The sequence below is a fragment of the Gossypium hirsutum genome, chromosome D02 (genome assembly GCF_007990345.1).
Source record: "Gossypium hirsutum isolate 1008001.06 chromosome D02, Gossypium_hirsutum_v2.1, whole genome shotgun sequence".
Taxonomy (NCBI): Eukaryota; Viridiplantae; Streptophyta; class Magnoliopsida; order Malvales; family Malvaceae; genus Gossypium; species Gossypium hirsutum.
The window spans coordinates 9,082,869-9,109,997 of record NC_053438.1 but is presented as its reverse complement, the minus strand read 5'-3'; the positions used below and the strand labels follow the sequence as shown (position 1 = coordinate 9,109,997).

At 33.5% G+C, this 27,129-nt stretch overlaps 1 pseudogene; it reads left to right on the top strand.

Annotated features, from left to right (window-relative positions):
- The first annotated feature begins 10,490 nt into the window (after positions 1–10,490).
- LOC107908046 (UDP-glycosyltransferase 71A15-like) lies at positions 10,491–18,954 on the top strand (annotated as a pseudogene).
- The last annotated feature ends 8,175 nt before the right edge of the window (positions 18,955–27,129 follow it).

Here is a 27,129-nt window from a genome sequence, read left to right as displayed (position 1 = left end):
GGCCGGCCCTGAAGGTTGTTTTGAAGTACAACTGAAAAATTATTTATTTAGTTTTTAGTGTGGAAAAAAATCTTCAAACTAAAATAAATTAATTAAATGCTTTAGACTTTCAATTCTTAGTCATAAATATTCATCTTCAACTCATTGGCTTCTCCAAACCTCCTCTAATTCCCAAATTCCAACTTCTACAATTTAAGCTAAAAAAGAATTTCAATTTTCCCCAAAAAAATCAACCGTTACTAGCATTCAACCTTTTTTATTTTCCCATAACCATGGAAATGGAAGAAATTTTCCACAAATTAAATAAGACCAAATGTGATTTTAGTAATACATCATTCATCGGTCATTAGCATCAATCAATTGAAGTTATTAATTTTTACTTTATATTTGAGAGATTGAGAGCCTCCCAACCGCGGTTTGCTGGATTTACCATTGTTGCAGGTATAATTCTCCCTCCTTCCTCTTCTTTCTTGTAATCTTTTCATTTTTAATTTGATGACATTTTTGGGTTTTAACTAATAAAGTCATTAAGTCATGTTTATATTTAGTTTCTCCCCCTAATTCCTTCTTTGATGAACTGTAGTACAATGTACTACTATTTACCCTTTCTTTATGACTTTATGCGATTGAAATTTTAATTGTTTTTGTTACTCATTTAATTTTTAAGTTGCATTTTCCTCACAAATAATTAGATATTGTTAATTACAGTGTCTATTATAATTATATTTACAGAATTCTAGTGACTCGATTTGACTTTTGGAATTAGCAAATGTGAAAGTAAATATTCAACTTGGAATTCTTCTGTCAGGTACTATTGTTTTATTTTCTTGTGTTACTTGAGTATTTGATTTATCTTTTATATATAATATTGCCTAAAAAACATTTATCTAGAAGTGAAAAAAGGAAAAAGAGAAAACGTGTTGAAGAGTTAAAAAAATCATAGCAATATGCTATTGGTAAATTTTTTTTAATAAGTAGTTTTTAATGAAATTTTGGATAAATCAAATGAAAGTTTGCATACTGATTTTAATGAGAATAATGAAATTAATTATCCAAATGAGCCTAATGATGTAGAACCCATTTTTTATAATTTTTTTGTGTTTTTGTAGTTGATGACATATGAGTAAATTGAATGAAAAATGGGTTTTTTTTATTTTAGAAAAATATATTATTTGCTTAAAGTCATAAAACATATTATTTTAATGAAATTACTAGTATATGATTTTATTTTACTGTATTACATTTTATATATTTTTTAAAAGGGTCCGATTTATTATTTCACTTAGGGTCCAAAAACATCAAGAGTGATCCTGCCCATAGTCTCTCCGTTAAAGACCTTTGTATAATCTTCGGTAGCTTAAAATTTAGCAAGATAATAATCATTCTCAATGCCCTTTAGATGTACAAGCATCTTTTGTTTCCATAAAGCATAGATTTTGCTCCAAAGTGCGTTGAATCTAATCTGTCAAACAAGAAGTTTAATAACAGCCATTTTCCCCATAATTTTTTGGATCAAGTTATAGACTCTTTCAGAAAACTTAATGGAGGGTATGCCATCGACAACCTCCTTAAGCATATCGCCCTTAAACAATTTAAAGTCACCATATTTCTCCACGTTTGAGCCGTCCCACGGTCTCAAGATAGTATCCTTGAACGATTTCATCAATTTCACCGAATCAGTGCCTCCATAGGGAGAATCCTCCTCTTTCCGACCAACCCTTACATTAGAAATCATTTGCAGTGGTTGTTCACTTTCATGTCCTCTTAAAGCCTCCATAATGCTAAAATCATTCATGTAAAAAAAATGCCTGCCAACCCTTTCTTAGTAACCACCATTTCAAATTAAACAGTTGAAATATAACAAAGGGTTCCGAAAACCCTCCAATTACTTACAAATGAATCATGTTTCAATTCAAGGTTTTCACTTTTTATAATTGAAGTTCTTTATTGACTGTTAAGGTTAGGTGAAAATGGGTTTTGATTTAATGGTTAGGTTGAAGATTAATGCTCTTTTGATTATTATTTAAGGTTTCATTTGAAGGGGGGTTTGATTTTGATTTAGGGTTTCTTTGATTTGGGTATTAAATTATCACGATTGATAGGTATCGAAATCACTAAATATAAATTTTTACGACAAGATAATACTAAATAGCAGTATAGAGCAATACAGTCGAATCCACAGGGATTGATTATCCAATTTCGCCTTTTCTCGTAACCAGAATTACTGTCGCGGTCACAGTCATGCCCACGACTTGTGCGTAGCAATGTTGAAAAATGAAAATGGGGGTTTTAATATATAAAGATAATAAAATAAATAAATATGTAATGTAATAAAATAAAAATAGGTTCGAAATTACAGAAATAAATTTTAAGCAAATAAAATAAATAGGTAAATAAAATATTTTAAAGTTTAGCCTTAGTCTCGCTGCACCCCAAACTTGAACCGATCATTGAAAGAAGATTTTTCCTTCCAACCAATAACTTGGTTATAGCAATCGAGGACGCCTCAAACCACTAGCTTTTCCTCTTATAATCGGTTCTGGAACAACCTGCAAATCGACCATTATCAAATTTCTAACCACGTGACACGTGCCCGTAATTTAAGACTTCGACAGCCTTGCGATCTAAAAAGTCCAACTCGAATTAACGGCCTCAATCTTGTGGGTCGTTTAAATCCAATCATTATCTCTCTTGATAGAATCCAACTGGCTTTTCCCACTTGAACACACCAATTTGTTCGCAGGATTTTGAATACAGCACGACCAACTCAACTTCCAATTGTACGCCAAACGATTCCAACTCAACGTGTGCTTTTTGAATTGAAATCGAATCAACTTTAAGGGACGAATTTGTACTATCCTATATACCAGAGAGACAACAAATACTGAATTGTAAAGTATATAGTGTGGGTTCGTATCTCATGATTACTTTTTTCGAAGTGACAACCGGACTAAGGCTAAAAAGGGGATTTAGTTAAGCATGAAATAAATCAGGCTCGATAGAATATGAAAGTAGTGGAATTTGGAAAAGAGAAAGGCCTTGGAAGGTAATTAAACAAAAAAATGTTGAAAGTAAAAGAAAATTGAAATAGCATAATAGAAATCACTAACGCAAAAGGGAAAAAAAAAGGGTAAATAATTTATTAATGCCAAAGCCAAGTCTTCTCATGTATTTATACACACTTCTAGTGCTAAAATATAGCTAGATTTTCCTTATAAGATTATCACTAGATAAATCAAAATTTAAAAATCAGATTTTAAACTTAAGATCAAATTTAAATTAATTGCAGGTTTTAACAGTATAAAAAATAATTTGATCTTTATCCAGCCAATTTCAAATCTTCAATCTTTATCTAGCCAACTTCAAACCTTCAATCTTTCAATATATCCCTCATCTTTGCTTTTTGTTCCAATTTAGCCCATTTTGTATGATTTTAAATTTCAGCACACCAACTTCATTCCAGATAAGAAAAAATCCAAATTTAGTATCATCTTATTTAATAATTAGCCAAAAATAAATGCATTAAAAATACAAATTTATTTTGCTATCAAATTTCCCCCACTTAGCCCATACTTGTCCTCAAGCATGTTGTTCACTAAAAATCATTCGACAATCCTTTTCGAAATCATACCCCTTTTCTCGGTCTAGTATACTGCAAACAATTAGGTGAATCAATAATAAATAATTACTAGACTCAATCAATAAACATTTTATAAAATCTGGAATAATTTTTAAACTCAATTACTTCACTAAATTTAGGCTTAATTAAACTTGCAAAACAATCGTACTTAATAAATATATTTTATTTATTTTTATTTTTATAATTTTTATTTATATATATATTTTTACTTATTCGAAATACGGTCAAGTCTTTCAACGTGAAATGATAAGACAACCCAAGTACCCCATCACAGTTACTCAACTCGATATTATTATATATATATTTTTTTACAAATTTGAAACACAACCAAATCTTTTGATGCGAAATGAGATGACAACCAAGCACCTTACCCCAATTACTCAACTTGGCACACCCCTAATGAATTTATAGCTCAGTTAACGGAATGTTACAAGTTTAGGTTCATCACCAAATCTTTTGATGCGAAATGAGATGACAACCAAGTTGAAACACAACCAAATCTTTTGATGCGAAATGAGATGACAACAAAGCACCTTACCCCAATTACTCAACTTGGCACACCCCTAATGAATTTATAACTCGGTTAACAGAATGTTACAAGTTTTGGTTCATCACCAAATCTTTTGATGCGAAATGAGATGACAACCAAGCACCTCACCCCAGTTACTCAACTTGGTCACATTTCCGATCCTTCACTCTTAACGAAGCCATTAACAGATTATTTATTTATTTATTTATTAAAATGAGTACTCTCATTAGGCAAGTTCAAAAGAGCCAACAATTTATAAGAAATATTGAATAAGCCATAACATTTTCAATTCTACAAAATATTTATTGATCAAGTAAGCAATAGTTATTCATGACTCACCCAATTATTTAAACAAACTTAGCACAAGAATTAGATGTTCATTTTCGAAATGAATTGAGGAATTATCTTAGTGAATGGACACATGCAAAGAAGAAATAACATGGCATGTTCTATGAACCCCCTATTTAGCCCATATTGTCCTCAATGTGCAATTTTAAAACAATAATAAATAGAAGGGTCAAGTGTACTCCCCGTATTAATTTGGCGTAGGAAGGTTTGGGCAATTCGGGTTGGTTCTGGTTAGTTCGGTCTTAGATGTATGTTTCAATAAATGGCAACACTGAAATTTGACAAGGCGTGCTCATGCCACAAAAGAAATCTGATTCTAATTTATTTTTAGATGAAAAGGGACAACCTCCACCATCGTTCTTGGAAAACAACACATTAAAATAGATTAAATAATAATCTTATTATTTATTTTATTTTCAACCTAAATTAAACTAAAATTCAAAATTAAATATATTAAAATCAATAAATATTGTTTGCCTTCCAAAAAAAGCTTTTGTTTAACGACGTTAGTTCAATGACCTGAATGTTATTCATTTGGTTGCTTGAGAAATAATTCTTCCATTACGTGCACTCGGAAGTTTTTGTAGAAAAGTTTCAACCTTTTCCCATTTTCCTTAAAGCATTTCCTGAATTCCTCCATCATTGATGGAATGAGGCGTTTAAGCTATATTATTCGTGTTTTCATTTTCTCCTACTAGGATTCTGTGCATAGAAATTAAAAGACTTAACCCTTCTATATCGGCAATCGTCCACCCGATTGCCCCTTTGTAGTCTCTTAAGACTCGAATTAAAATCTCTTCTTCCGGTCCCGAAAGCTTACTGGAAACTATCACCGGTAATATGTTCCCATTACCCAAGTGTTCCGGCAATGGTTTAAGCTCTATATTTGGGGCTTACAAAATAGAAGGCAACAGTTTAGTTTTGGACAGAGAAAGTTCAAAGTATTTACCTTGGCTTCTAGGAAATTGCAGAGTCTCTAATAAAATAACGATTTCACAAATCGATTCTCTGAACGTCATTAACTTTTTCAATTTATCCACCGTTTCGAGGTCTAAACTTTTGCAAAGCACCATTTGTAACTTGTCCTTTTCATGATATTCAAAATGAAATTTCGTTAGTGGTTTAATAATATCAATACTAGAAATATTCGACATTATACTGGGTTGGCCCATCGCCTCATAAACATTAAATTTTACAACATTGCCGTCGAATTTCATAGTGAAGGTTCCATTTTGTATATCAATTTTTGTGCATGCGATGCTTAGGAATAGTCTCTTGAGTAGAATATCGGAAGCATTTTTTGAGTGGTCATCCTCCATATCGATAATGCAAAAGTATGCAAAAAAATTAGTTCATTTACTTTTACGATGACATCTTTCAGCACCCCTTCTAGATACACACATGATATGTCTACTAATTGAATAATCACCCCTACTTCTTTCAAAGGACCCGTGTTTAGAAATTTAAAAATAGGTGAAGACATTACGTTAATAGATACTCCCAAATCACACATGGCTTTCGTTATGTCATTATTTCCTATTTTGCAGCGTATAGAAAACATACATTGGTCATTACACTTAGGCCGGATTTTCCTTTTTAGTACTGCAGAAATGTTTTCTCCTATATTCACTCATTCATTTCCTTGGAGTTTCTTTTTGCCGGTACACAAATCTTACACAAATTTTACATAGTGTGAAACTTGTTTAATTGCATCAAGTAAAATAATATTACCTTCCGAAATGTATCAATGACTTATTTTTCCTCCCATTCCTTTTCAACTTGGGCAAGCCTTCTAGGGAATGGGGGAGGTACAACAAATGTTTTCTATGGTGTCGGCTCTGTGGGAGCTACTGGTCCGGCTTTTTATTTTTCCTATTCAACGTCATGGTCACGACTCGTGCCAGGCACTGGTTTTGACATTGTTTCATCTTTTACAATCATAGCACTCACACTTTGACGTGGGTTCGACTAAGTTTGAGACGATAGTTTTCCTTAATTCTCCAAACACCTAACCATGAGCACTAGCTTTCTTATTTGTTGATCCATTTCTTGGAGATGCACTTCAGTCTTTTGTTGGAACTTTTCGGTGTTAACGACTAACCTTTCTACTATGGTTTCAAGAGATGACTTTGGAGGTTGATACTATTGAGGCGGAGGTGGCCTTAGCTAATACGGTTGATTATATCGAAGGTTTGACCCATAGCTTAGATTCGGGTGGTCCCTCCAACCTGTATTGTACGTGTTCGAGTATGGATCATATCACCTTGGAGATGGCCTTGGGTAGTTCCTAACGACACCTACTTGTGTTGTTGTGTCCTCAAGTAAAATTAGACACGAGTTAGTAGGATAATCAGGCTTGGCGCAAATCTCACATGACTGAGTTGGGTTTGTTTCTCCTGCAAGTATATTTTTAACCACATTAATAAGCTTGTCAATCTTATCTACTAAGGAAGAAGTTCTCAATTTATGAACCCTTCTCGTAGGTTCCATAGATGGTCGATACTGTTGAGAATTCGCAGCCATGGTCAAAATCAATTCCCTAGCTCTTTGAGGAGTCATGTTCACAAACGCACTTCTGCTAGTGGCATTAATCATCTTCATTTCCATCGGGAGCAACCCCTCATAGAAATACTGTAAGAGTGACTGTTCAGGCAGACCATGTTATGACCAACTTACACACAACTACTTGTATCTCTCCCAATATTCATAGAGTGACTCTGCTTCTTTTTGTTATATTCCGACTATACTTCTCCTTAATTCACCTGCTCGAGATGCTAGAAAAAACCTGTCAAGAAACAACCGAGACATATCAGTCTATGTATTAACAGATCCTGAAGGTAAATGAAATAGTCATTCCCTAGCTAAGTTGGCTAATGAAAAAGGAAAAGCTCGAAGTTTAATTTGATTATCGGTTTATCCCTCTGGTTTCATACTTAAACAAACCATGTGGAATTCCTTCACATGAGTGTGGGGTTTCTTATTTTTCAAACCGTAAAAAGTGGGCAATAAGTGAATTAATCCCAACTTTAAATCGAACGGCGTTTCTCCCACCGGATAAGTTATGCATAGTGGTTGTTGTTTATCTGGTGCTACTACGAGTTAGCGTATAGTTTGATTTGGCATTCCTTTTGGCTCCTCGGATGAGAAAATATCATCGGTGTAAGATCCTACTTCAAAGTCGGGATGTGGTCGTTTACCATGTCGAATAGCTTCTCTTCGGAATGTTTGAGCCAACTTCTTTATTTTCGATTCAAATTCTAGAATCCCCGATTCTGACCTAGTCGTAAAAAAATAAAAAATTAGAAATTTTCACCAATTTCTGGCAACAGCGCCAAAATTTGATGGGTGTAACCACCAAATATGAATTCCTACGATAAGATAACACTAAATAGCAGTATAGAGCAGTAGGGTTGAATCCACAAGGATTGTTTAAAATGTAATGTAATAAAATGAAAACAAATTCGAAATTGTAAAAATAAATTTTAAGCAAATAAAATAAATGGGTAAATAAAATATTTTAAAGCTTAGCCTTAGCCTCGATGCCCCCTGAACTTGAACCGATCCTTAAAAGAAGATTTTTCCTTTCCTACCGATAAGTTGGTTATAACGGTCGAGGATGCCTCAAACCACCAACTTTTCCTCTTATAGTCGATTCCGGTACGTCCTGCAAATTGACCTTTATCGAATTTCTAACCATGTGACACGTGTTCGTAATTTAAAACTTCGACAGCCTTACGATCTGATAAGCCCAACTTTAATTAACGGCCTCAACCGTGTGGGTCGTTTAAAGCTGATCATTATTTCCCTTGACAGAATCCAACTGGCTTTTCCCACTTGAACACACCAATTTGTTCACGGGATTTTGAATACAACACAGCCGACTCAACTTCCCAACTATACGCCAAACGATTACAACCCAACGCATGCTTTTTGAATTGAAATCGAACCAACTTTAAGGGACGAATTTGTACTATCCCATATGCCGGAGAGAAATCGAATACCGAATTGTAAAGTATTTAGTGTGGGTTTGTATCTCACGGTTACTTTTGTCGGAGTGACAACCCAACTAAGGCTAAAAAGGGGATTTAGTTAAGCATGAAATAAATCATGTTAGAAGGAGTATGGAAGTGGTGGAATTTGGAGAGGAAGGTCTTGGAAGGTAATTAAACCAAAAATATTGAAAGTAAAAGAAAATTGAAATAGCATAATAGAAAAGCACTAACACAGAAAGAAAAAAAAGGGTAAAGAATTGATTATTGCCAAAGCCAAGTCTGCCCAGGTATTTATACACACTTCTAGAGCTAAAATATAACTAGATTTTCCTTAAAAGATTATCACTAGATAAATCAAAATTTAAAAATCAGATTTTAAACTAAAGTTCAAATTTAAACTAATTACAAATTTTAACAATATAAAAAATAATTTAATCATTATCTAGTCAATTTTAAATCTTGAATCTTTATCCAGCCAACTTCAAACCTTTAATCTTTCAATGTACCCTTCCTCTTTGCTTTTTGTTCCAATTTAGCCCCTTTTGTATGATTTTGAATTTCAGCTCACCAACTTCGTTCCTAATAAAAAAATTCAAATTTAGTAGCATTTTATTTAATAATTAACCAAAAATAAATGCATTAAAAATACAAATTTATTTTTGTATCAACGATCAAAGGGATTTTTACTTAAGTTTAGATTAAATCTTTAGATGATTTTTTTTTTGAGAAATTTGAACTTCAAATTAAGGGTTTTAACCAAATTAAATTTACAAAACCTTTTAACTATTTAAGACTACAAAAGTTAACAAAAGATTTCATAAATACCAAGATAAGTTTTATTTTTTCTGTAAACATCTTTTTGTATTCAATAATTCCATTAAATTTGGACTCTAGAAGAAATTATTTGATAGGCCTTTCTCAACACATGAGCTATAGACTAGATCCTAAATCCTTCAATCAAAGAATTGCGCGCTTCAACACACCCAAACCCACATCTTCTTGCACTGACAACAATATTGATACCAATCGAGTTAATACTCAATCGACATTAATTTTAACCTTTTTAGCTGGTATTCAACCTATGTTGTATAAAAAACAATAAATCCTAATAATAATGTGACTAAGACTGTTTAATTAATAAATCAATAATAATGTTGAATTTAATTAAGACATCTCAATAATATTGGTATTAATTTTTTAATATCTGAGGATTTTTTTTATCCAATATAAATTGAACACTAGTTAAAATGGTTGGCATTAATATGAAAACATATTTTTTGTATTTTTCATACCATTCCTTGTATTTGTATAATTAAAAAATTGATATTAAGCTTTTTATTTTATTTAAATGAAATGATAATCTAAAGTTTAGACAAATTTATTTTAATTTAACGTTGAGAATATCTGATGATATTCTCTATTATTATATTCATGATTTTTATAAGAAAATAAATGTGTTTTAGCGTGCTTAGAGTTCATGTATTAGCAGCAATAACAATGGAAGCTAAATTAAGATTCGATTAATTATATTTGCCACCATTAAATTTTGATTAAATCCAAAATCCAATGAAATAAGATTCCGAATAATACAATTTTAATTGATATAAAATGGTGATTAAAATTCTTATCTTGAGCATGGGTTGAAGCGATGTTAACCATCCCACCCCTATTCTTGTATGAAACAAATCCTAAATAATACAAACCTCTGCCGCCTAAGTTTGGTTTATTAATTCAAAGCATCTTTGTAACAACCCTACTAATCCTTAACTTTCGTGCCCCACTTGTCTCTAATCGATTTCTAAGCTAAAATAAGTTGTTGGCGGATGTTAAAGTTAAACCACAATCAATCCAACAAAGGAATGACATCAAAGTCAAAACAAAAGTCCATGACTTTCTATTATATCTACCTACTTCATCATCTCTGTTGCAGGCCCTGTGCTGTTCCATTGCTTCACTTTTCTCCGTTTCTATTCCAGTGATAATGAAAGCGGAGCTAGTGTTTATGCCAATGCCTTGTAAGGGCCATTTCGTATCTATGGTTCAACTTGCTAAGATTTTAGTGAATCTGTATCCCAATCTCTCTATTCCTGTTCTTATCATGAAGCTAAACCTTGATGCAAAAATTTCCGCCTCTGTCGACTCTTTCACTGCCACTCGCATCAAATTCATCCACCTCTCTCCACCTGAAACCCACAAAGATGTCGCTCCCGCCGATTTTATCACTTCTTTAGTGCTGATCCATGGGCCATTGGTGAAAGAGGTTACCGCAAATATTGTAAAGTACTCCAGCTCAGTGATTGACTCGCATCGACTTGCGGTGTTTATTCTCAACTTTTTTTTAACTCCTTTAATCAATTTGGGTAACGAGTTAGGTGTTCCCAGTTATGTTTTCTATTTATCAGCTGTAGCCTTTCAAGATGAGCAAAATGTTAACATCGTTGAGTTAAAGGACTCGAGCACTAAGTTTACCATACCTTCTTATCTTAACCTTGTTTTATCTAAACTTTCTCCCACTGTTATGCTCAAACCTAAATCTCTTCCTATGGTGAATAACTTGGTAAGAAGGCTAAGAAAGGCCAAGGGTATAATGATAAACACGTTTTGGGAGCTGGAATCCCACGCAGTCAGTTCCCTTTCTTATGGTAGTGTACCACCCATATATCCAGTGGGAAGTATATTGGATCTCGATAATGAAAGTGAGGTCCATCAGAGTTCTGATATCATGAAATGGCTGGATGAACAACCTATTTCATCTGTGGTGTTTCTCTACTTCGGGAGAGGGGGAGTTTCAATGGGGATCAAGTGAAAGAGATCTTTTGTGTACTGGAACAAAGTGGGCATCGGTTCTTGTGGTCACTACGCCAACCCCCAGACCCATCCAAGAGTTCAATGGCAAGCCTAACTGATTATGTAGTGCCCCAAAACTCAGCCTAGAAGTTAGACCAAATCCTAGAGGTTACATTGATCATCGACGTGATCGTAGGAAAGTTTTACAAAACAAATTATATCAAATTCCATTACATACATATTTATCCCTTTACGAACCAAGAACATTTAATCTCCTAGATCTCAATCAGAAAATAAAACAGATAAGTTTAATTGATGAATAAAGTAAGATTTACGAGAAAAATAAAAAACAAAATTTGTACCACAGACTTTATAAAACCTTACAGTTCAAGATCGTATAACAAAATGGAAACTGAAAAGAAGAACTATTAATTTATTTTTAACCGAGACCGTTCGAGACCTCTACATACTGAGTCCAGCGTTAGAATTTAGAAATGTACCTGCAAGGGAAACTGATGGGGGTGAGCTATACAAGCTCAGTATAAGTTCGAATCTAAACGTAAGAAGCAAAAAGATGAAGAAACAAACCAGAATGCTTTCAAAACATTACCCGAACAACCGATCAGAAATAAAAGATATGGATACAAAATTCACAAGTCGCGTTTACAAAGTTCCAATCACACCCAATCACACACAATAATTACCCAACGTTCAGACAAACAACATGTAATTAAGCTCATCATTCAGACAAACAACATGTAAACAGATGCAAATGGTATGTAACAAGTCAGAAAGTAATCTCACCCATCCAGCCAAACACCTCTCCATCCCCTGAAAGTACCCCAAAAAGAGCTAACTAAGGTCATCCAACCATGCACACCACATAGGACCTCGAAAGGCTCATCCAACCCTACACACCAAGTATGTGGACTAAGCAATTCAAATGTTAATATCCAGCAAAGCTGACATATATGATGTACTGTGCGGTAAACCGCTATACAGACGTATTTCATTGGAAACTGCAAAAACAAATCAGACTCCTTTCTCTTCGCAACCCAATCTAAAAAGATTAATGCAATTTTTGCACACCTTTTGAAGATAGACTTACAGAAGCAGAGTATGAAATCAGAAATGCGCACATTCAAATCACTCCAGGTTCAGAATCAAGTATCACAATACAGAATTATTAGGCAACATCATAATGACGAATCATTATATTAGTGTAACAATTACAAACAACTCGTAAGTCCTAGCCAAACAGAGTCCCAACCACCCTTACTAAGACCTAACCGAGTTTCGGAACCCACAGGGTCACAAACAAGTCAAAAATAGACACAATACAAAAATTGGCGACATAATGCCACACGTCCATGTGAGCAGCCCGTGTAACTCACTGTCCAAAAGTGCTAAAAATTAAGAGCAGAAAAGACACGATCTTGTGGAGATCTCACACGCCCGTGTGGGAACACATGCCTGTATGGCCAGGTGATACGGGGTTGCGCGCGGACCAAGATCGAGTTGCCAAGTCACGAGAAACTCCTACGAAAACCCTAAACAATTAGATCTGAAACGAAACAGAAAATTAAAAGATTAGATTTTTAAATTTTTAGATCTGAAATAAAATCCCCAAATCAACAAAGAATCAAATTGAGAATAGAAATAAGTGTTAGGGTTCTTGAAACCCTCAAGGAGATTGTGATTTTGCCCAATTGAACACCAAGATAGTTTTCCCCAAATTTCGACAATCTAATTTCACCCAAAACGAGTATGGAAAAACCCTAGAAATTGGGGATTTTTGGGCTGATTCCTTAAGATAGAAAAAGGCTGAAAACACAATAAGAACAGAAAATAGATTAGATAATGATTCAGCACAAGTAGAAATAAAGAAAGAATTGACAGTAAGAAATTAAAAGATAAGTCCTAAGAAGCCTTGAAATCTCGAAAGATCTCACAACTCCCTTCAAACGGCTCTAATCTCCCCTCCAAAGAATATCAATGGCAAGAAGAAGGTTGAAGATGGCTCCCACAATCAAAAAGATTGTTAAAACAACTTCTAAAGAAAACTCAAGAGAAAATCCTTGAAGAACTCAAAGAGAATTTTCACTCAAATCAAATCTGAAATTTTCAATGTAATTGTAATATTATGTAGGGTGGCTGGCCAAGCCATATAAATAGGCCTTTCAAATGTTTTCCTAATTTAATTAGAACACTAAAACTAAAACTAAAAAAAACTCCTAATTATTTTAATATGAAAATTCGGCCAAGGGTCTTTTATTTGGGACTCTTGGACTGAATATAAAAATTTAAACTAAGTAAAATAAATAAATAAATAAATAAAAATAAAACTTTACAACTTGGGCCACTTTGACAATTTGGCCTGATTTTCAACTAAGTATGGATGGATTTCTTGATTGGGCTGGGAATTTGCTTATTGGGCCTCGCCTTCAAGAATTTGGGCTTTTGTGACTCGTATCATTCCCCCCTTCCTCAAAAAGATTCGTCCTCGAATCTGAAAAATCAAATGAACTCGACTTTCCTCTATCGAACGGGAGTAATGGCAATTGAGTCCACTGAAAAGAATAGCCATGAAATAGTAAATAGCAACACAAACAAGCTTGTAGTCCAATTATAAGCATAATAGAACAGGTATAACGCATGTGAATGGACAGATTCAGATTACAATGCAAACAATCTAATTTACTCACCACTGCCTCGTCAAATATTTGAAACAAATATGGACATGTTTTAAGGCATTCAGTCGTCTCACATTGTTCCCACAAACCATGAATAAATTGCGAGTAATAAATCAAATGGTAAACATAATCGTCACAAGTAGGTATTTGAAAAGATTCACATGGTTCACAGAGTTGCATAATCATACCATGCATTAATCGACGGTCTATAGATTCACTCACACATGCATTATCAAAAACAAGAATCTTTTTATCAACCATCAAAACAGATAGTTCATCAATAAATAAAATAGGACAGTCAAGCACGTTTCGATCTAAGTGTTCATCAACACGATCTTTATCACTATCCGAGGAGTACAAAAGTGTTTCAAAGGTTTCAAGCATCTTACCTCGATAAGCAGAAGAATAAGGGTCGATTTTACCTTTTTCATTTAAAACAAACCTTCGCTCATCGGGGCATAGTGTAGTCGAATCTCCGTTGTTGAGTTAACCTTTGTCAAATGGAACTCAAACTTCATGTACAACCACATAAACTGTTTAAGGCACGAATATAGATTGAAAACAAATTTGGAAAATTTCGTTACCTTATTCTCCAAAACAGATTTGGACAAATTCGAGGATTTTACACAAGGTAAATCAAGAGAATAACAAATCACGCTTCTTTTCGTAATGACTTTATCAACCACAATCGAAGAGTAACAATTAATCGGATCAAAATGAGAGGATCTTTTAAGAACTAAGTCACCAAAAGTTTTATTAATAATTTTTAAATCTGCACTGGACTCGGTTTCTAAAATTTCCTTACCTCGCTTACCTTCGGGATCATGTAGTGTGATTTCATCTTTGCCTAAGTTGATCGTATGAAAGCGTCTTTCATTTGAGAGGTATTGAAGTTGAAAGTTATCTTTCGATCTTTCAGGAACCTGAAAAGTAGCAACACAAGAAAAATTCATATCTTGGTTAGTGGAAACATTCCTCACTAGCCTTTCCTCGTCATTTTCTTTTGTTTCTTTTTCTAACTCATTTTCTCTTCTTTCTTCAACTTCTTTTTCAAATTTCTTTTCTGTTTCACATTCCTTTTCACTCTCAATCTCTTTTTGCTCTTTTTCATTGTCTTTTTCTTTTTCCTCACTCGTTTTAACAGAATTTCTCAGTTTGATTTGGTCCTCATGGACTTGTTCCGGAGTGAGCGGCACTAAGGTAAGTTTCTTTCCTTGATGCTTGAAAGAATACCTATTGGTACGACCATCGTGAGTGACTTTTCGATCCAGTTGCCATGGTTCTCCTAGCAATAAATGGCAGGCTTGAATAGGTACTACGTCGCACACGACTTCGTCTTGATATTTACCGATAGAAAAGGCGATGCGCACTTGTTGAGTGACCTTAAATTGGCTTTCGTTGCTAAGCCCTTGTAGTTGATAAGGTCGTGGATGCTTGGTAGTGGTTAAGCAAAGCTTTTCCACCATCGTCGTGCTGGCTACGTTCGAGCAACTTTCACCATCAATAATAACTCTACAAAGCTTACCTTGTACATGGCAGCGAGTATGAAAGAGATGTTCTCGTTGCTGCTCGCTCTTTGGTTTTGTCAAAGAGGGTTGTCCACGATCATGAAGATCATAATCAGTTCTAGGGACACGCCGAGGAGCGCGCCTATGAGCAGGAGGCTGGTTATCCACATCGTCTTTAATTTGATCTCGATATTGAGGCTCTTGATTCAACCGCACCTCATTGATAGTAGCAGTCAACGCTCGAAGTGCAGCAGCCTGTTCGTCCAACTGTTGTTGGAATTTTTTAAATATGTCACTAGTATTATCACCTGTAGACATTTTTTTTAAAACCTGCAAAACACTCAACACTCAAAAATAAAAGTTATCAAACCTCACCGTTAATCACTCAAAAAGAAAAAATCAAATTCTCAATGAGGTCGAATTCAATCTTGTGAGTTCTTTATCAGAGTTTATATCAACCAATTAGAGAGTGTGAACCAAACTACCAAAGAATCCTAATTTGCACTAGGATGCCAAAAACTGACGAGACACCAATTGATTCGTGTTGCACCGAGGAAGAAGTTGTGCACACGTTTAAATCCTACTAACACAAGAAACAAGAAGGTGTTAGATAACGTAAAGGAAGAATAAAGGAAAACAAATGAAAACCTACAGCTAAGAATCAATAAAAATTGCTGAAAACAGAAAACTCGAAAAACTGCGGAGTAACTTGACAACTTCGTTCGAGGTGTTCCCGATCTCCAAAAATCACGAAATTAAATCTGGAGTGTCCTTATATATTGAATTTTTGATCTGGAAATTTTGGGCACCAAATTCAACCCGCTAAATCTTTTTTAAAATTTTTATTGAATTTCGTATTTTTTATTTTTTGACTTTTTGACTGATTTTTTTGCGGGAATAATTTTTTATATTCAATCACAGTGCCAAAAACATGTATGTAAAATTTCAGATCAATCGGACAACGTTTACCCACTCAAATGAATTTTTTTTGAACAATTTTTCTGGGTAAAACTGCCGTTTATGCTTTAAAAAATAGAGATCAGTTTAGAAATCAACCAAGAACACCCAAAACGCCCAAAATCTGATACCAAATGATACGGGGTTGCGCGCGGACCAAGATCGAGTTGCCAAGTCACGAGAAACTCCTACGAAAACCCTAAACAATTAGATCTGAAACGAAACAGAAAATTAAAAGATTAGATTTTTAAATTTTTAGATCTGAAATAAAATCCCCAAATCAGCAAAGAATCAAATTGAGAATAGAAATAAGTGTTAGGGTTCTTGAAACCCTCAAGGAGATTGTGATTTTGCCCAATTGAACACCAAGATAGTTTTCCCCAAATTTCGACAATCTAATTTCACCCAAAACGAGTATGGAAAAACCCTAGAAATTGGGGATTTTTGGGCTGATTCCTTAAGATAGAAAAAGGCTGAAAACACAATAAGAACAGAAAATAGATTAGATAATGATTCAGCACAAGTAGAAATAAAGAAAGAATTGACAGTAAGAAATTAAAAGATAAGTCCTAAGAAGCCTTGAAATCTCGAAAGATCTCACAACTCCCTTCAAACGGCTCTAATCTCCCCTCCAAAGAATATCAATGGCAAGAAGAAGGTTGAAGATGGCTCCCACAATCAAAAAGATTGTTAAAACAACTTCTAAAGAAAACTCAAGAGAAAATCCTTGAAGAACTCAAAGAGAATTTTCACTCAAATCAAATCTGAAATTTTCAATGTAATTGTAATATTATGTAGGGTGGCTGGCCAAGCCATATAAATAGGCCTTTCAAATGTTTTCCTAATTTAATTAGAACACTAAAACTAAAACTAAAAAAAAAACTCCTAATTATTTTAATATGAAAATTCGGCCAAGGGTCTTTTATTTGGGACTCTTAGACTGAATATAAAAATTTAAACTAAGTAAAATAAATAAATAAATAAATAAAAATAAAACTTTACAACTTGGGCCACTTTGACAATTTGGCCTGATTTTCAACTAAGTATGGATGGATTTCTTGATTGGGCTGGGAATTTGCTTATTGGGCCTCGCCTTCAAGAATTTGGGCTTTTGTGACTCGTATCACCAGGCCTTGTGGCACCACAATTCATCAAAAACCCTAAATTCCCAAACGCACACGCCCGTGTACCCAAGAGAGATGGCCATGTAAAAATTGACTAATTTTTCCAAATCAACCACACGACCGTCTGGCCAGGCCGTATGGCACCTAATCTTGCCCAGAAACCCTAATTCCCAAATCTACACTACCATGTGAACCACCCATGTTAGGGCACATGCCCGTGTGGTCACAAAACCATACCAGAACTAACTGTAGAACGTGACTTTGCTCTCGAGAAACTACCCAACCACTGTTAATCTAGTAACACACCAAAAACCCATAGTATTTCAAGGTAAATCGCAAGAATTGACACTTCGAATGGTAATTTTTCAGAGATACACCAATTATATCAAATTTCATTGAACTAAATCAAAATTTCGTCAATGAAAAGAAAGAGTTACCGAACCCACACCTGAATTCGCGAATCCAAACACGAAAGAAGATCGGAACGCCTCCTCAATGCAATTTAGAAATCTTAATTACACAAACAAGAACCAATATCATCACCATATCAATCTAACACATATAAAACCTAAAAACCTACACCACTTACCTCTACTCAAAACCTTAAACTACCTAAAAACCATTAACGACAATTAAAGAGGAGAACTTAATTGCAGAGAAACGTATAATTTTTAAAACCCGAAGAAAAATAAAAAAAGAGAAAAAATAATAAAAACTAACAAGAGAGAATGGGGAGAGAAACAAGAGAACATGAAAGTGATATTGGGAAGTTTTATCCAAAATAAAAAAATAATTAAAATTAAAATTAAAATAGGTATTTTGGACGTTACAACAAAACTAAATTAAAATTATTTCCCCAAACCACACACATGATGGCTCGAACTCAAAACCCAAAGGTATACAAACACACAACAAACCACCAGACCAACAAGCCCATTCTGACACTAAAACGCGGACATGACTTCAAATACCCGAACTAGCCACTGACCCTACCTACAAATCACAAAACTTCTAACCCCAAATTCTAGGGAGTTACAGGTTATGACGACGCATCGGAGGTTTTGCCAGAAGGGTTTTTAGATTGGACGCATGACATAGCTAAGATCATTGGTTGGGCGCTTCAAGTAGCGATTTTGGGTCACTCGGCGGTTGGAGGGTTCATATCGCACTGTGGGTGGAACTCGATGCTAGAAAGTATATTGTTCAGAGTTCCGATGGTGACGTGGCCACTTTACATAGAGAAATAGCTAAACGCGTTTGAATTGGTGAGGGAGTTGGGATTAGCAGTGGAAATTAACATGGATTCTAGGAGATGTGTTATAAGTAGGGGTGAACTTGAAATAGTGAGGGTTGAGACGATAGAGAAAGGAATCTAGTATGTGATGGAGCATAATAGTGATGCTAGAAAGAGCGTAAAAGAGATGAGTGAAAAGAGTAGGAAAGCTTTGATCGACAGTGGATATTCACACTCCACAATACATGATTTCATCAATGATGTTATAGACAATATGTTTAAGAAAAATTAGTAGAATTAACAATGGATCCATGAAATTTGCTTAAAAAAAGGACTGTGTATTTGGCCTATCGACAGACCAAAACCATTGCATCAGTAACACGGTTCCTTTTTTAAATCTATATTTTACCTTAACGTCTCAACTCCACTGTATAGCTCAGAACACAACATTTCCTTGCCTGTTCACCATTTGGACAATCGACATATCATCCAACTCCAAGATCACTCGCCTAGCTCTCAGTTGCCAACCATGAACAAGTCTATCATATGCACCCCAATCCTCCTACAAAGTTCGATCACTCAGCCTATTTGACAATCCTGAGTATTGTTGGAAAAATTTTATTTTTATGGAACTTTGAGGCATATTCTTAATAGGTAAAAGTGAATAGTTGAATCATAAAATTATGGTTTCATATTCTACTTCATAAGACCTTTACAACGGTATATCATATGCTCAAAATGGTTGAGTGATGAATGAGAACTTGATGCTCAAAGTAAGCTACTTAGAAATATTTGTTGAGGAAAAGTAAAGGCTTAGATCCCACATTGGTTAAATACAAAGTGTGAAATGTGTTTATATATGGGAACCCTCTAAAAAAGTGATTGAATGACTAAGTTTAGAACCTTGTCTCAAGCGCAATGGGGTGTAGGTCCAAACCCGACGGGGTTGAGGCGCACTCGCACGATGTTGACGATGCAAAACGTCTGGATCGGTTGGGTTTGTAGATATTTTAGCCCAACACAAAATTATTTTGTCCTCATAATCTGCTTATATAAGGACACTTATCTTGTTTATTTGATTCCAATCAATTTGATTTAATTTTTTAATCAAATTGATTTATTGTCTCTTTAATGACAGATTTTGTGGAAATTTTCCAAAATTCCAACATTCTCAATTCCTATAAAAGGCTATGAATTCTGAAGGTTTTTATACACTCCCAAATTCTCTCACACCGAAATTTTTTTGCTCTCATAAACTCTTCTTTTCTTCTCCGTATTTTTCAAACATTCTGATGATAGAAAAATGTATCATTTGTGCTGCTGCTTTGATCATTGAATTGTTGTATCTTGGGAGACATTCTTCCATCTCCAAGTACCATAGGAGAGGCTGAATTTGTTTTAAGGAAATTGTGTTTCACAAGCCTCAACATTTAGTAAAATCTCTATTCTTATTTTCGATTTCAATTTTTGTTATGGTTTTGATTGATGTTCGTATTTGACGAATTAAATATAAATTATTCTATTTATATTTTATTTTATATATGAATATTTATTTATTATATTTATCTATTTTGTTCGCTAACGTGTGTTGTCCAACAAGAGTATCACCACCAGTCACAACCATTTCATCATCACTCCGTACAACCCCATCAGTGTTCACTTTGCACCAACCCACATCGAGTCGTTCCCATTGTACCTTTATTATGGTATCTTATTAATTCCTAGCCACTCATAATTAAATTCTCAATCAGTCATCAATTAAACCAAACAGAACCAATAATTAAACTTGCATCATAAATCATACTCAACAAAAGATCACATCCACTAATTAAATCATGCCATATATCACAACAATCAAAATATATATTAAAGACAAATAATATAGCCACACAAACCTACTTTTAAGAAAATTCATCCTATAAAATAATTTAAAAAAATTAAATCATTAACAAATTAAATCTTCACGATGCAAGGGTAATAATAATAAGGTTTAAAAGTCAAAGATGCACCGTGAACTAATTAAAAATTTGACTAAGGCAAGTGTACCTGTCAATTAATACTATAGTTACAGTGAGTAAAGATATTGTTCCCACGAAGAGTAAAAGTACTAGTAAATACTGTTTTTCTATTATTTAATCGATAAATTGAATGATTGATTGAAAACTAAAATTAACTAAATTAATAGCTAACAAACACGACAAATAACAATTCAAGAAAATACTAAAATAATAACCAAGAAGCGAAACAATACCCAAGAAAGAATTCACCTTGATTTCATCTAAATTACGCAATTTATTTACTTAGTATCTTAATCCCTAGAAATCCCTAAATTTTGCTAATATTTCTTTCGAGAGTAAGAGCAATTGACTCTAAGTTGATTAATTGAAATTTCTTTCTAATTGAAACCATGATTGTCACATTAACTCAATTTATGAATCTCCCTATTAGATTTGACTCTAATCTGGTATATTTATGTAATTTTATTTTTAGGATTGCATGCAACTCCACTCAATTACACTAGATCTACTCTTAAACAGGGTCTATTCCTCCTTTAATTTAAGCACATCAAATATGGATCAATAATCTAGAACTCTCAAGCCAAGAATTAAGCACATATAATTGAGAACAAAATCTAAGTTTTTATTGCATAAAATAAAAATCAAAAGATAGAATTCATCATAGGGTTCATCTCCCTATGTATTTAGAAAATTAGTTCATGCTTAAAAATAAAAACATCCAAAACACGGTATAATCGAAAGAAATAAAGAAACTCATGTTAATTTCCTAAGAAACCAATCGAGAATATTCAATCTTAACGGAAATCTGCTTTAGAATCAGCTTCAATGGTGTTTTCCGAGTTGTTTTCTTGAATATTCTATGATGGCTCTCTCATATCTTCTTATTTTTGTCATATATACGCCTTAAAATACCCGAAAAACCTAAAAATTACAATTTTTTGCTGTTCAGAGTGCGAATTCACGCAATTGACATGACTTGCCACATGGCCATGTGGCCAGGCCATGTGGAAGGGGTTAGCTCGTATGGCTCCTGTACCTTGATCTAATTTTCTAGTTTTCACTCATTTTTCGCTCATTTTACTCCCAAATGTTCTCCTAAGCATAAAAACATGAATTTAAAGGATTAGAAGCATAAAATTCACTATTAACATCAAATAATCACCCAAAAACGTATTAAGAATGAGACTAAAATATGTTACTTTTAGCACTTATCAGTCAAAAATGCTATTAGTAAAAAATTAATAAAGTAATTGAACCCTTAAAAAATGATCTTATTGAACCCTTAATGACAAGAAAATCAACTAATTTCATTAACAGAAATTGTCAGTTAATCGATTTGACTGTTAGTGGTGCTAACATGACAAACAACACTAACTTGACATATCACGTCAACAAAAATTTTACAAAATTAAAATATATTAAAATATAAATTTTTTAAAAGGTTATTAAAACTTACTAAAAGATTATAAAATTTAAATATGTAAAAAAATCAATTAAAAGATTATAATTTCAACCAAAATTTTTAAAATTATAAAAAGATATTAAAACTTAGTAAAAAATTATAAAATTTTAAATATGTAAAAGATCAATAAAATTATTATAATTTCTTTTGTCCTGTTTCAAGATTTATTAACTACCTAGAAGATAATATATAAAAAATCAATAAAATTGAAAATTGAGCACTAAATAAGTTAAGCTGAGTAAAATTCTTGAATAAGTTAATGTTTATTGAAACTTCTCAAACTAACAAAACATCAAAAGCTACCCCTATTTTATTCCCTCTCAGGCTCCCATCCTTACAAGCAATCTGCCAAACACCAAAACTAAAAGCAATCTGAAATACGATTCTGCATTAGCTACTTCATTTGAAGCATTCCCACAAGCATTTGGTAGCCATGGCAGAAGACAGAGTCGTAACATCCTACAACAGGACGTCCATAACCGATGCCAAGAAAAACCCTTTCTGTATCAAGGCGGGGCTTGCCCAAATGCTCCCTAGAAGTGCTATTGTTGAAGTCTCAACCCTCCACCAAGCAAGAATTGTCAAGGAAACCAGTGCCTGATGTTTAGTCATCACTGAACCAATTGCCTTCACGCATGTCGGATCCTTCAATCATCAAACAAACAAAACACAACTTGTAGGTTACATAGAAATTTTAAGGAAATCATGGGAGTTATGGGAATATGAAAGAAGATGAAAGGAATTGACAATATGTTTGGTTCAATGTAATAGAAATACTATTATAGGATGGTTCAAGATTAAACAGTAGAACATATGTTTGGTTCAACGAATGCTTAAAACGTTGAATGAATCATTCCGGGATTATTCAGGAAGATTGCTTGTTGAATTGACTATTCGAAACATTGCTTAATGATTGCTTAGGATTTTTAAATAAAAAAAATTATGACTTAATTTTTAACATTTTAAGTACAGAAACTAAATATCAAATTGTGTCAAAGTATAGGGGCTAACCTCATATTTTAGACATAAAATTATATGTAAAGTATACTAGGTTTTTATTTGAATATAAAAATTAATTACACATATTTTAAGTAGACATTAATGTGCTAGTTTAAGGTCGTGATTTGCTTATTTCTAGGAATGATTCCGATGCTTTGAAAACTTTTAAGGGGTATCTCAGTTCTTGCTTCCATATGAAGGATCTTAGCGTTTTTAAATATTTTTTAAGGGATAGAGGTAGCTCGTAGCTCTTTGCGATTATTTCTTTGTCAAAAGAAATATGCACTTGATATCATTTCGAAGGTGAGTCTTTTGGGAGCAAAGCCCGTAGGATCCTAATAAATCAAAATCATAAATTAGCATATGTTATAGGGACAATTTTGTTCGATCCTGAGCTGTACTAACGGTTAATGGGTCGTTTGATTTATTTGGCAGTGGCCATACCTGATTTGGCATACTCGGTTCATGTCTTATCCCAATTTATGTATGAGCCAAGGTAGGAGAATTGCGATGCGACTTTGCGTGTTGTCCGGTACTTGAAAGGTGTTGGATTGACAGTACACCCCGTGGTGCAACGGAAAAAATATTTTGGTGATCATCAGCCATGGATCCATGTACGATGAACAAATCGGGTTGAAACAAGAGTCGAAAATATACATTTTTGAAACTAAAAAAGCGAGGAATAGCGTTATTGATAGGACCCCTATGAACGATGTCGATCACAAGCCGCAACAATAACATCTTAACCTCTATCTAATCCATCCAGTCAAAGAATGAACAGTAAAACTCTCTTGAACTTTTCAGAGAAAATTTTTAAAAACGGCTACTAGACCTTTTAATTTGTTTTTCTTGGCAACCCTAACACAATCAGGGATTCATATTCCTTTTATTTTTCTTTGATATCACATGCATAAAAAAAGGGATTATTCCCTTATTTTTAGAGAAACAAATGGAAAGCCAGAAAAAGAAATTATATTCTTTCCAAAAGAATATCAATTTTCATATCCTTTTATATTTTAACTAAAATTATTAATATAATTATTTATATTAATAATTTCAATAAACAATATACAATTAATATTTTGCATGAATCAAATTCATATATTAATTTTATCTATGTTCTCTGTTTGTCTACAAGTTTGTACATATAATGTGTTCAATATTTAACAATAATTAATTTAATTCATGTAACAGCTAAATACAATACCAAATGCATTTTTATTTTGTTCGCTTCCACTATAGGGTGTGACCCTGTAGGCTTTTGTAATACTCGAACATTTCCAATATTACAAGCAATGAGCTACCATATAACCTTTCTGTGATAATTTGTTTCATGTATAATATCCTTTAGTCCTTAATATCTAGATCGGACACAAGTCATGGAATAGTCACACTTGTATAGTCCAACCTCATATTTCTTGATATTCTGAGTAGATTATAATAAACAAATAAGTGTGATATCTCATATCAACTTATTCGAGCATGGTCATGCATTTCTAGTCTCACTCCATCAAGAGGCCTAATATATTGCTCTCATTATGTAGGAAGGACAAATCCTATTGTAACACCCCTTACCCTTATTCAACTCCGGAATAGGGTATGAGGCATTACTAGAACACTTACAAATGTAAACGTATTAAACCGAGTTACAAAATTTCATTCAAATTTAAACTCTTCAAATTTTTAACATGCTTTTATAATTCTTTATAACATATCCTCAAAATATTATATTCATAACAAATAGGGCCTATGAGACCCGATACTTACTAATGAATTCAAAGCTCCATTTCCATTTTATTCAATTCACAATATTTCGTGTTCACAATTCAAATTAATTTCTCAATCCAATATATATATTTCAATACCACACTCTCATACTATGAAACTTTATTTTCCCATATGAGCTTAAACCATGATCATCACATATCAAAGACAAATGTTCTTGACATTTCCATCACATAAACCGAATTAATCAATGCAAATCAATGATATAATCATCCATATATCATTATTATCATATATATATATCAAGACTAAATTTCTTATATATTTGATCAATTGCTTTTCAACACCGCAATAGTTCCTTCGGTACCAATACGTATTTACCATTCAATTTAACATTTACCGATTATAATCGGGCATATGACCATTATACACAATTCTTGCATACATTTTATTGTCCTCCTCCTCCTCTCCATTCCACATTCTTTATGTATAAAACATGCTTAAATAGCATTATACATAATTTCACTATTCACTTACATTTAAATTTGAAGCTGTCTATTTGAGTCAGCATCACCAAATCATTTTTATCTGAAGCTACAGAGCTCCAAATTAAGATCTGTTAATTTTCCCTTAAACTAGACTCACATTTCTTATTACCATAAAATTTTCAGAATTTTTGAATTGGCCAATTAGTACATTTTATTCTTTAAATTCACCCCTATTTCACTGCTCAACATCACTGACCTCTCTTCACTAAAAATGAATTATCTCATTGTACAGAATTTGGATGATAATTTCGTTTATTTCATTTGAAAATAGACTCATCAAGTATTCTAAGCATATAAATTATAACTCATAATTATTCTTTTACAATTTTTAGTGATTTTCCAAAATCAGAACAGGGGATTCCGAAATCATTTCGATCCTGTCTCACTAAAGTTAAAATATCTCAAAATATACAACTCTTTTGCTTGCTCTGTTTCTTTTATATGAAATTATACTCAATAAGCTTTAATTTCATATCTTATTCAACCACTAAATCAATTTTTAAAATTTTTGGTGATTTTTCAAAGTAACATCACCGTCACTGTCCAAATCTATTCTATTCCAATATCTCTCATTCACATAGCACTATAACCATTTATTTTATAACACAATGCAAGACTTCATCACTTCAGTCACTCTTTCGTAACTTATCACATTTCAATCACATTCTCATATCTCGTTAAACATGTCGGTATAACAACAAATATTTGGGGTTTTCACATAGTACCACCCATGTTACTGTTATCATTCGATACACGTAGTAGCCTTCACATAGTACTACACACGTGATCAATTTTTACGGTTCACGTAATAGCCTTCACATAGTACTATACACGTGATCAAGTTTTACGATTCACGTAGTAGCCTTCACATAATACTACATACGTGACTAAAGCTTTTCGGTACACATAGTAGCCTTCACTTAGTACTACACATATGACCATCATTTATCAATTCACGTAGTAGCCTTCACACAGTACTACACACGTGACCAAAGCTTCTCGGTACATATTGTAGCCTTCACTTAGTACTACACATGTGACCATTATTTATCGATTCACGTAGTAGCCTTCACACAGTACTACACACGTGACCAAAGCTTCTCGGTACACATTGTAGCCTTCACTTAGTACTACACATGTGACCATTATTTATCGATTCACGTAGTAGCCTTCACACAGTACTACACACATGACCAACACTTTCACTTTCATATAGTGGCCTACACACAGTCCATGCCACATATGTGATCATTTCTGTTACTTCATTCGTATCCCTTTTTATTCTAAATGTTCAATTGGGAAATTTCTCACTTTTTCTCATTTTTTTCACTAATCAAAGTCAATTCCTTGTCTTTCTTGACTTATAATAACACATTTAACTTATTTAACACTCACATTATTCAATCCAGTCCAAAAATCACATTTTGGCAAAATTACATTTTTGCCCCAAAAGTTTCACAAAATTACAATTTGCCCCTAGGCTCGGAAATTAAACTTTATCCCTTATTCTTATGTATTATGACATGCTGAACATTTTTCCCTTCTATGACAACACCAAATTCCCA